The sequence below is a fragment of the Monodon monoceros genome, unplaced genomic scaffold (assembly GCF_005190385.1).
Source record: "Monodon monoceros isolate NGI ecotype Baffin Bay Population unplaced genomic scaffold, NGI_Narwhal_1 Super_Scaffold_4, whole genome shotgun sequence".
Classification (NCBI taxonomy): Eukaryota; Metazoa; Chordata; class Mammalia; order Artiodactyla; family Monodontidae; genus Monodon; species Monodon monoceros.
Window position 1 is genome coordinate 63,669,688 of NW_021703781.1, and position 11,284 is coordinate 63,680,971.

The window sequence follows — 11,284 nt, forward strand, 5'->3', positions numbered from 1 at the left end:
AGACTGCAGGATCCTGTTCTTAACCATGACACCATTCTCCCCCCAGTAAAAATCCCTAAGTACGGCTTAGTAATTCACAATCCGCAGGAAGAGTCTTAAAGTTTACCAGAAAACACTGAATAGTGGAGAGAAAAGGAATATGGAGTTAGATCACAGGTTTAAATCCTGACGTCACAAATTTTGAGTAATTAGACCTTAGGCAAGTCACTATACCTCTCTTTGCCTTAATTTTTCCATTTCTAACATGAAGTTAGGACTTACCTTGAGGTATTATTGTAATTATTAGAGACGGTATACATAGAACACGCAGAATGGACCTGGTTCATAGAAGATGCATAGTATAGGAAGGTGATTACTACTACTAATGACGACGGTAATGCAGTTATAATGAGTTATAATGAGTTTCTTTCATAGAGATCTTTTCCTAACCCCAGACTTCAGAATATTAGGTAGGTAAGTGTTTAATAATGGTTGTTGGAAATGATGGTAAAACCATTCTATTTCACAGGGAATCAGAGCACAGGAAGCCCAAGCCCAGGCCCACCATGGCCATGTACTTGGTTTTATGCTGTATGCAAAGCGTAAAGGAGCATGAGGTGGTGGTCTTTCCTCTCTGTATGAGATGATAATCTCCCTCACAACAGCTGTCCGCCCACCCACCCCTCTACTACCCTTACATGCTTGTTGCAGAAACGTGGGAGAGAAGGAAAAGGAAGTGCTCTGTGGTGAGAGTGTGGATTGGTTCAGCCACAGTGCAAAACAGTATGGAGATTTCTCAGAAAACTAAAAATAGAACTACCATGTGACCCAGCAATTCCATCCTGGGTATATAACTGAAAAACACCAAAACACTAATTTGAAAAGATACATGCACCCCAAAATTCATAGCAGCATTATTTACAATTGCCAAGATATGCAAGCAGCCTAAGTGTCCATCAACAGATGAATGGCTGAAGAAGATGCGATATATGTATACAATGGATTACTACTCAGCCATAACGAAGAATGATATCTTGCCATTTGCAGCAACATGGATGGACTTGGAGGGTCTTATGCTAGGTGAAATAAGTCACACAGAGAAAGACAAATACTGTACATTATCACTTATATGTGGGATCTAAAAAATACAACAAACTAGTAAATATAATAAAAAAGATACAGACTAACAGATATAGAGAACAGATCAGTGGTTACCGGTGGGGAGGGAGGGAGGGGGGAGGGACAACATAGAGGTGGGGGAGTGAGACGTACAAACTATTAAGAATAAAATAAGCTGCAAGGATATATTGTACAACACAGGAAATATTGTCAATATTTTATAATAACTATAACCTTTAAAAATTGTGAATCACTCTGTTGTACAACTGTAACTTGTATAATATTGTACATCAACTATAATTCAATAAAAGTAAAAGAAAGTGCTGGGTAAGCACTTGAGAGTGGGCATATTTTCCACTAACGAAAGCTGGGGAGACATCAAGAGGAGGGGCTTTAGCCAGACCTGGAAGGACAGGAAGGACAGGTGGAGATGCTGGGGAGCAGAGACCAGTTGGTCAGACAGGGGGCGTGGGAGGATCGGGGGAGGACAGCAAGTGGGCGCCCTTTGCATCTTCACTGGAGACTGTGGCACTTAGGGAGAGGGAAGCAAGGGGCCCCGAAGAGTCCTGGAGGGCAATGAAGAGAGACAAGGGGCTGTGTTGAGGCCACATGGCTGTGAGTCATGGAGATGAGTAATGAGGGCATCAGTGTGGAGCCAGCTCAGGGGTTTTCAGGATAAACACACAGAGGTGCTTCATGGAGGCTGACAGAACCTGCCCCTAATGCATCCAGGGGATCCTAAGTGCTTTAGTCTATTCTCTGATGAATAATTTCTCCAACTCTAACCACGTTAGGGACACACGCGGCCACGGCTCAGTGTTCTGTCTGTCAGATGTCGTTGCCATTTAAGTGAGTGATGCAGAATGGGTCGCCCACAGTGCCTGGGTGTGTGGAGGAAGCAGGCAGCCAGGAGAGCTGGCCTCAGAGGTTTTATTTCTTCGGCTTTGTAATCAGATTTGAGGCAGAATGTTTTTCTGTGGTTCCTCCATATAATCTCTCTGTTTTGATTCCATCTCCCCTCCTCTGCCATTCTGCTCCCTGTTGGTCTTGAGGGTTGACATGGTAAATTGCTGTGTCTCTCATCCTTCCAGACCCACTGCCCAGGCAGGATCAGAGAGGGGAAATGACCCCACAGTGGGCCGTCCGCAATTCTGTGTCCGTGGGGAGGGGAGGAGGGAAGAGAAAGCGTGCTTATCAAATTTCCCAAAGGTTCAGAGCCAGAAAGCTAAAGTGTCCATGGCAGCATGGGGTCGAAAGGACCCTAACAGGCTGGAAGTCAGAAATGAATGAAATTCTGCTGGGATAAATGCAAAAGATGGCATTTAGTTCCCCAAAGTCAACCACGTAAGATCAGGGGAAAATTCCCTGGACTTTATTTTTTGTGACAGACTTAACATGGACTAATTGTGTGACAGAGCTTCTTAAAACACTGAATGTAGTCTTAGGTTAAAAACAAAATTTTACGATTAGAAAAGAAACTCGTATTCGTTCCCCCCCAAAATTAGAAAATTACAGAGGGCAGAGAGAGAGATGGTAGTGGTGCATAATTACCCTTAATTCTCACAATTATCTGTTAACCCATGGGGTTATAACCTATTTTTTTTCCCCTAGACAAATACACACACACACACGTGTATATATAAATATATAGTTTTTGAAAGAATAGAGTTTAGAAAACTGGCTTAATAGCTCACTATTATAAACAACTTTCAGTTATATATTTTTCTGCAACACCATTTTCATTTTCTTTTTAAAAAAATTTATTTTAAAGTATAGTTGATTTACAATGTTGTGTTAATTTCTGCTGTACAGCAAAGTGATTCAGTTATACATAGATATACATTCTTTTTCATATTCTTTTCCATTATGGTTTATCACAGGATATTGAATATAGTTCCCTGTGGTATACAGTAGGACCTTGTTGTTTATCCATCCTATCTATAATAGTTGCAACACCATTTTCAGGTATCACAAGCATTCTAAGGATTTACCAAAATTTATTTACAAAATTTTGTTTTGTACATTTTTCCACTCAATTTTTCTCTAATACATTAAATGCTGGAATGAACAGCCTTGGACATAAATTTTTGTGCACACCCTTGAGTATTTCTTTAATATAAAGTCCTAGAAGTGGAAGTTCTAGGATTTAAAGGATTATGAACATTTTAAAGGGTTTTATTTTGTTGTTTTTGATGCATATGACCAAACTGTTCCCTAGCTGTGCCACTAATGTACCTGTGTTTCCCCATATTCTCCCTAGTACTGGGTATTATGAGTTTAAAATAACTTGCCAGATTGATAAGTGAAATGTGGTATCTTATTTTAATTTGTTTGTTTTGGATTATTAGTGAGGTTAAATATTTTTTCTTTCATATTTGGCATTTTTAATCTCGTTTTACAAATGCCTATTTGTGTTTTTGCCCATTTTTTTTCTGTCGGTATTATCTTTTGTTTACTGACTTTAAACGTTTTTAATGTTAAGGCTATTAGCTCTTTATCTGCCATCCAGGTTGCAAATATTTCTTTTCAGTTTGCTTCTTGCCTTTGAGTTAGTGTATGCATATTTGAAATTTTTATATTGTCCAATCCATAAAAATTTTATTTTTTAATCCATCAAAAATTTTATTCAATTTTTCCTTTTGTGTCATATCTAGAAAAATGTCTCCTAACCTAAGATTATATGTTCACCTATATATTTTTCCCAATGCCTTTTAGGTTTTGTTTTACACTTAAATCCTCATAATTTAATTACAATGCAGTTTAAACTAATATCCACATCAAAGGATTTAAGTTATCAGGACGAAGATTTTGATTCACTATGTGAGTGAAATTTCTAATGATTTAAAAGCGGACAAAAAGAGAAGAGATTGACAACTGCGGAAATAAGCTAATCTCATAGCTTGACCTTCTACCGGGTTTTTTTTTTTTTTAACATCTTTATTGGGGTATAATTGCTTTACAATGGTGTATTAGTTTCTGCTTTATAACAAAATGAATCAGTTATACATATACATATGTTCCCATATCTCTTCCCTCTTGCGTCTCCCTCCCTCCCACCCTCCCTATCCCACCCCTCCAGGCGGTCACAAAGCACCGAGCTGATATCCCTGTGCTATGCGGCTGCTTCCCACTAGCTATCTACCTCACGTTTGGTAGTGTATATATGTACACTTCTACCGGGTTTTAAGAATTGCCTGGCATTCTCTAAGTGCTCTATTAACATTTGCTGAAAGAACGATGGTACGAGAGAGCTTTGTGGCGCCTTTCAACGCTGCTTCTCTGACTTGGTTTGGTTTCCAGCTCAGGCCATCTCCACAGATCCTTCCAGAATTGGAGATTGTGCCTCTCAGGCGTGAAGCAGACAAGAGGACGGGATGACATGGAGAGAGCTAATTCCAGGGCGTCTCCTTTTCAAATTTCAACCTCCACATGTTGAGTACAGATTTGAGGGTTCATCTCTGTTTGTTGGTCACTAAGATGGGAGTGAAATAAGTAGGCGAGCCAGTCCTTAGTCAAAGGGATTTACAAGCAGATTGAGCAGGTGAAGCAGGTACCCGTGAGGACTGAAGGAAAAGCACGTGTGCCATCAAGGAAGAGGGCTGTAGGAAAGAAGCGGTGGGCGGGATGCTGCTGCAGGGTCTTGAAAACAGCCAAGATGCATTTTATGAGTTGTGTCCAGAGGTTGCTCCAAGTGGTTCTCTCCTGAATGACTCTTCTAAGAAGCTCTCTGTTCAGAAAACTGAAGAAATCACAAGAGGTAAGAGTTTCTTTTCTACTTTTTCAAATGACTCTGTGACTCAGGGGAGAAGAAAATGTACATACTTTTAAAAATGATAAGTGAAGCATGACTACACATAATGTCTATACACACACCTGCATACAAAACCCGTGTGTGTGTACACGTGCATGTATACCTGTCTGATGCTTGATGTACTGTTATATTTTTTCTCAATAAAGATACTGTACATTCTAGATTATACCAGCCCAGGGTGAAAGTAGGGTCTCGATGATAGTGACAAATAAGAATTTCTGTCTCTACCTCATGTGTTCTATGGAGACGCCAGCATCCCTTAAAGGACTCATGAACACGTCTGCTCGCCTCCTGGTAACCCAAGGCACCTGCCATCTCTGCCACTCTGGTTTTCCCATCTCAGGGATGCCAAGAGTGGCGGCTCTGCCTCCTGTCTTCTGGCTGCCCCTGCTAAGCCGTCTGTGCCCGGCTGACCAACACCAAGAGGCAGAGGACGATGTCTGCATCCAGAGGCTGCCTTCGGTAGCACCTGAGTCTGCCCAGGGTTCCAGCAGTTTTCATTTTAATGGCTCTGTAATTTTACCTTCTGTGGCCAAGATTCACGTGAATCTTTGGGGATTGGGCAGGGGGATGATTTGATGGGCGGTTGTATGGGAAGCCCCTTGCCATCCTGAAACTGGTTTATTCTGTTTGGAGAGGATGTGGGCAACTCTGCACCTCTTCTCCTTTCCTGGACTCCTTGTTCCTTCAGGCAAAGTCTTCTTGCCCTGATGTGACTGAAGTCTAGGATGAACATAGTTTATCGGACACGCTGACCCACTGAGGACTCACATGATGAGTTTCCAAATGGGCTCCAAAGCCAGCTGCTTTGGTTCGTACCATTTATTAGCTGGGTGATCCCAGTCACATGGCTTCACCTCTTTGGGCCTTGTTACTCATCTGTAAAGTGGAGATAATAGTACCTACATCATAATATTGCTATAGAGATTCTCTGAGTTAATATAAATGAAATGGTTAAAAAAAGTGCTAGGTAGATGCTAAGCACCTAGGTCAAAAAACAACAACTGTTATTTTAACTTCAGGCTCATTCTCCTGTTTTTTAGATTTTGCTTGATTGGAAAGTTCTAATCGACATGGACTCCTCGTGGACTTCAAAGGGTTGAAAGATGAAAACAGAGGGAAGCCATTCAAATAGTGCTGGTCATCACATCTACCCAGGTTTGGGGCTACTTTTGAGGACCAGTGGCTTGGCTAGACCAACTTTCCTTCTTGCTTTCCTGTGTCCTTCCTTAAATATTTTTTGGACAGAACAGACTTGTTTCATGTTCTCACTGAGCTCCAGTTCTTATAGAGAAGGAATAAAAGGAGAGAAAATAATTGGGAGAATGGGAGAGAAAAGAGGTTCATAGGGTGGGCAGTGGTGTTGGGCATACAAGTTTTGGAGTCTGACAAAGACTGTCCTTGTCATCTCTAGTGTGACCTTAATTGCTTAGCTATTTAGAACCCAAGATCTTTACAAGGGGGTTACTATCTACCTATCTTATGGGGTGGGGGTGAGGATTAAAGGAGAGAACTTATATGGTAGCTACTCAATAAATATCATTTCTTACCTCCCTCCTGTCCTTACCCTAACAAGATAAAGCCAAGGTCATAAGTTGCCTGCCCATGACATAGACCTTGGAAGAATTCAGAAGCCTTCAAAAGATTATTTTAAAAGAGTTTATCTAGCAACACTCATTCCATAATGATTTCCCTTAACAGATTTTTTTTTTTTTTTTTTTTTTTTGTCTTTTAAAGCAGGGGGCTCGTCTGAAGCAGGTACAGGTGAAATCTGCCAATGGTAGCTGGATCCAAAGATGGCAGTTCCATCACTTGGAAACTGACTTCTTCTGACTGCTGGTGTTGTGAAATGATGTTGGCAATTGACACATTTTGTCACTTTCCATCTGCTCCTTCCTCTCCCCACCTTCGTTGGTATTTTTGGAAGAATGGTTAAGTACGTCAACCTTCAAAAAAAAAAGTAATTATTAAATCTTTCTTGTCATCAAGATGTAGTGGGATTGTGTGTCATGCATAACTCTTGGCAGTGTCTAAATCTGGATTTTAGAAACAAGATGAATTTTTTCCTTGGCCCTTTTTCTCCTTTTAAAAAAGTTCAGCTTCTGCAGGAGCCTGATGGTTACTTTTCAGAGCTTGTCTTGATTTGATCGGTAGCAAAATGACTTTCCCATTTTGAACAGCTCTGCCGAGGTCCACCAAACCACACAGAGCTGGGTGGTGACTACAATGAGCTTTGCCACTTACAAAAAGTAGTTTTTTGGTTTATTAACCTTTTATGTCTGGAGCCTGAAATATGGAGCTTCAGCAATATGCTCACGTGAGCCTACTGGCTGGTTGGGCTGCTGGATGAATGAAATGGTGCTTAAGGGGGTTACTATGGAGAAGTAACTACCGCCATTATTGAATAAGCTCACCCTGTGCGAGCAACTGGAGAAGTACTTTAGGTGCCTTATTTCCACTGAGACCCTCCAAAACTGCAGCTAGTGTTTATCGAGTGCTTACTGTGCATCCAGTTGTACTCAGTGATTTTATAGCATCTCATTTGACCTTCATATCTTCCTAGGAAGTGTAATTACCTAGTGAGGATGCAGGTGAGAGTGACCTGACTCAGCTCTCTTCAATTTCCAAGCTAGTTTTGTTGGATGATGAAACTGAAAAAAAAAAAGAAAAAAAAAGCCTTTGGGATAAATCTGGATAGCTTTAGGCCTGGCTGTATCCAGGTGCTCAAATGATATGATCAGACCTCTCTCTCCTCATACTGCTTTGCCTTCCTTTATATTGACTTTGTTCTCAGCAGAAACTCTCTATGAGAGTGGCTCTGGCTTATATCCTCCCAGCATAGAGACCCAAGTAGAAAGAAAGTGCTTTTGCTTAGTGGCTCCAGCAGTCACTCTGAGCGTACTACATTTGGTTGCATGCTCCAAAGGTAGTCTTCAAACCTGAACCAGGAAGGTAGACTAGATTGAGTGGCCAGAGCTGGGTCATGTGCTGATACCGGGTCCTTTGAGGGGAGGAGTAAGGTCCACCCCATCCACAGCATATGGAGTGAGACTGGGAGGGGATGGTATTCCCAAAGAGAACTGGGGCCCTTTAATCCAAAGAAGACAAAATATCAGGCATCCACCACAGTTCTATTATTGGGTCCATTTCATAGATGAAGAGACTGAGGGTCAGAGAATTTGTGTAATTTAAGATCTCCCCACTGGGAAGTGCCGGAACTGGAATTTGAACCCTCAGTCTGTCTTCCTTCCATTATTTGGCCTATTTTGGCCCTGACCAAATATATTACAGTCCCTGACTCAGGAGAACCTCTTGCGTCTTTCCGCGGGCTTGGCTTCCTACAGGTTAGTGGTGAGCAATTAGAGCCAGTTGTCAAACAAGAAGTAATCCAGTTATACAGGTGGAAGATTAGAAAAAAGCTCTGCTGTGTTCTGTGAATCTGATTGCTGTGCATGACGAATCTGCCCCCAAAGAACCTTGGCAGAGCGGACAGGCACAGAGCGAGTTCCTTGGGAAGCAGGGAAGGTGCATGAACTTGCCACCCTAATATGTCACTAGGGAGCCTTCTGCTGGGCTCTGTTCTCGGGTGCATAGGAAACATGAGGCAGGTGGGCTGATTCTGCTGTCCTCGCGGTTGGGGTTGGCAACTCCCTGCAGTTGAACCAGGACCACTTGCTCCGGACACTGAGCGATCGCCGGGAAGGAGATCTGTGGGCTCCCAGACCACCCTTCCACAACCTGCAGTGTTGTATCTGCAAGTGTTGGATGGGAACTTCTGGTCGCACAGGAGAGGATTCAGATGGGATATACACAGCGGTAGCATTAAATTCCAGAGAGCACATGGTGAGAAGTGTATTCCATCCCCTGTTCTCTATCAGTCCTTCTGGTCAGCATCTCCCCAAGACTTTGTCCTTGATGTAGGCACATCCCAGCACCAAATCACCACTCTTTCATTTTCTTTCTAACACTAGCAGGATGGGCCTCACGCTCAGAGCCTTTGGCAGGCAATAGCATCCAGCTGGAATTCCATGGCACTGCTTTTGTTTTTATTGTATTTATCTTTATGGTTTCCTTCCATTATGGCAGGTGGCACTGGTTTTCTACTTACGATAGGCACATAAATTTTGTGCACAAAATACATTTCTTTTAGTAAAATAAGGTGAGTGGGTTGAAAGAAAACATTCTTAATTAGATGTGTCATATGTATCAGTCAGGGTTCAACGAAATAAACAGAGGCAGTAGGAGATAGGTATGGAGATTTATTGCAAGGGGCTCACATAGGTGTGGGTCTGGCTAGGTGAGCTTGAAATCCATAGGTGGGTGGTCAGAGAGGGCAGGCTGGGCTGAACCTGCTTCCACAGGGGGAATTCCTTCTGCTTCTGGGAAACCTCAGCTCTCAAGGTATCTGAACGAATTGAATCGATCCATCCAGATCATCTGGGATAATCTCCCTTACCTAAAATCCACTGATTAAGGACTTTAATCCTACCTACAGATGCTTTCACCTAGACTAGTGTTTGATTGAGTAACTGGGGCTGTTGCTTTGCCAGGTTAACACACAGGAGTTCCCACTAGATAGCGGCACAGGTGACACAGCTTAGTGGAGGTTGTGAAGGAGGTAAGTCAGTGATGGGCAGTTACTACCTGAACTAAGCAGGTGGGGCAAATGGCTAGGATATTTAAGCCCTGATGAGGGAGCTGGGCGTTCAAGCCGGAAGTGAGGCTTTCTGGGCTTGGAGATGGTATTTTAGCCATGTGGGTGCTGGCAGGAGCCTTGGGAAGTGGCGCAGGGAGAGCAGAGCACAGCAGCCTGCCTTTTGGACCACCTTCTCTTAGGCACATTTTCTATGGGACCAGCTCCTGTCTGCTTCTCTTTTCCTAATTTCTTCTGTTCAGCTTGAGAGGTAAGTTTGGTCTTTTATTTTTTTTAACATCTTTTCTGGAGTATAATTGCTTTACAATGGTGTGTTAGTTTCTGCTTTATAACAAAGTGAATCAGCCATATGCATACATGTCCTCTCTCTTCCGTCTCCCTCCCACCCTCCCTATCCCACCCCTCTAGGTGGTCACACAGCACCGAGCTGATCTCCCTGAGCTATGCGGCTGCTTCCCACTAGCTCTCTATTTGACACTTGGTAGTGTATATATGTCCATGCCACTCTCTCACGTGGGTTTCTTCTCAGAAAAAGTCTGCAGGCCCGGTGTGGGGCTGCTGAGGGCCACCTGAGAGGCAGCGTCGGCTGGAGAGCTGCGCCGGAGCCTCCGCCTCTCTGCGGGGACCAGGCTGCGTCCCCAGGCCGGGCAGCGCAGAGGGAGCCACTAGACAGCGGCTCCCAAGGGGACTCGCACCGCGACTCCCAGGCACCGAGGTCAGAGTCAGGGGGACAGCGCTCCGAGGTAGTCGGTCCTCTCTGGGCAGCTGTAGGCGTCCGATGGCCGGCCAGGCAGAGTCCACGTGACTCCGGGGGCCACGGGTAGGAGCGCGGCAGCCGCCAGGCCGCCGTCCCGCTCCTGAGGGTGGGGGATGAGCATCGTGTGCTCGGGCAGGAGCCGCGCGGCCCCTGTCGGGGAGATTCAGAGCGCCCTGCAGAGAAAGCCAGCCCTGCAGAGAAAGCCAGCCGGAGCTCTTCCCCGGAGCCTCCACTGCCTGCGCTCGCGGGTCCTCGTGCCCACCTGCGCGTATAGCCTGCACCACGAGCTCCAGCTAGGGGTGGTGATGCGCAAGCGCTTCTGCGCCGGCCAGGAGGCCGCGGTCGTGGACTGCGTGGCCGGCTATGCTCTGTGCTTGGACGAGACCGCCAGGGACATGCAGGAAGAGTGCAAGAAGAAGGGGCCGCTTGCGACTCAGGCCAAGAGCTCCACGGCCTCCTGCCCTGTCAGAGTGTTGGTGCCCAAAGAGAAGATTCCTGACCCTCAAAGCCTGAAGCTCTGGCTCAAAGTCAATGGCTAACTCAGGCAGGCGGGTGAAATATCCTTCATGATTTTTTTCCATCCTCCTACACCATCAGCTACGTTTCGAAGATAATGAACTTGAAGAAGGAGATATTATCTTGACCGGGACGCCAAAGGGAGTGGGACCTGTTAAAGAGAACAATGAGATCCAGGCTGGTATACAGGGGGTCGTCAGTATGAGATTTAAGGTGGAAAGGCCAGAATATTGAGTCTATACAAAGCACCCTAACTTCTTAACAGAAGTTTCAGGGGAAAAGGGAACAAGACAAAAGCAAGAAAAGGTTATTTAATTAAATGTGATAATCCTTTAATAAGAAACCACTCTTCAAAAATGACTGGATTGCCATGCCTCAACTCAAGGAAAAACCTGATCTAGAAGAGCTGGGCCAGAAATGGAAATGAGAAACAGTGTCTTCTAGGAAT

General features: G+C 44.2%; 1 pseudogene; it reads left to right on the plus strand.

Moving 5' to 3' along the window:
- The first annotated feature begins 5,104 nt into the window (after positions 1 to 5,104).
- LOC114908572 lies at positions 5,105 to 11,070 on the plus strand (annotated as a pseudogene).
- The last annotated feature ends 214 nt before the right edge of the window (positions 11,071 to 11,284 follow it).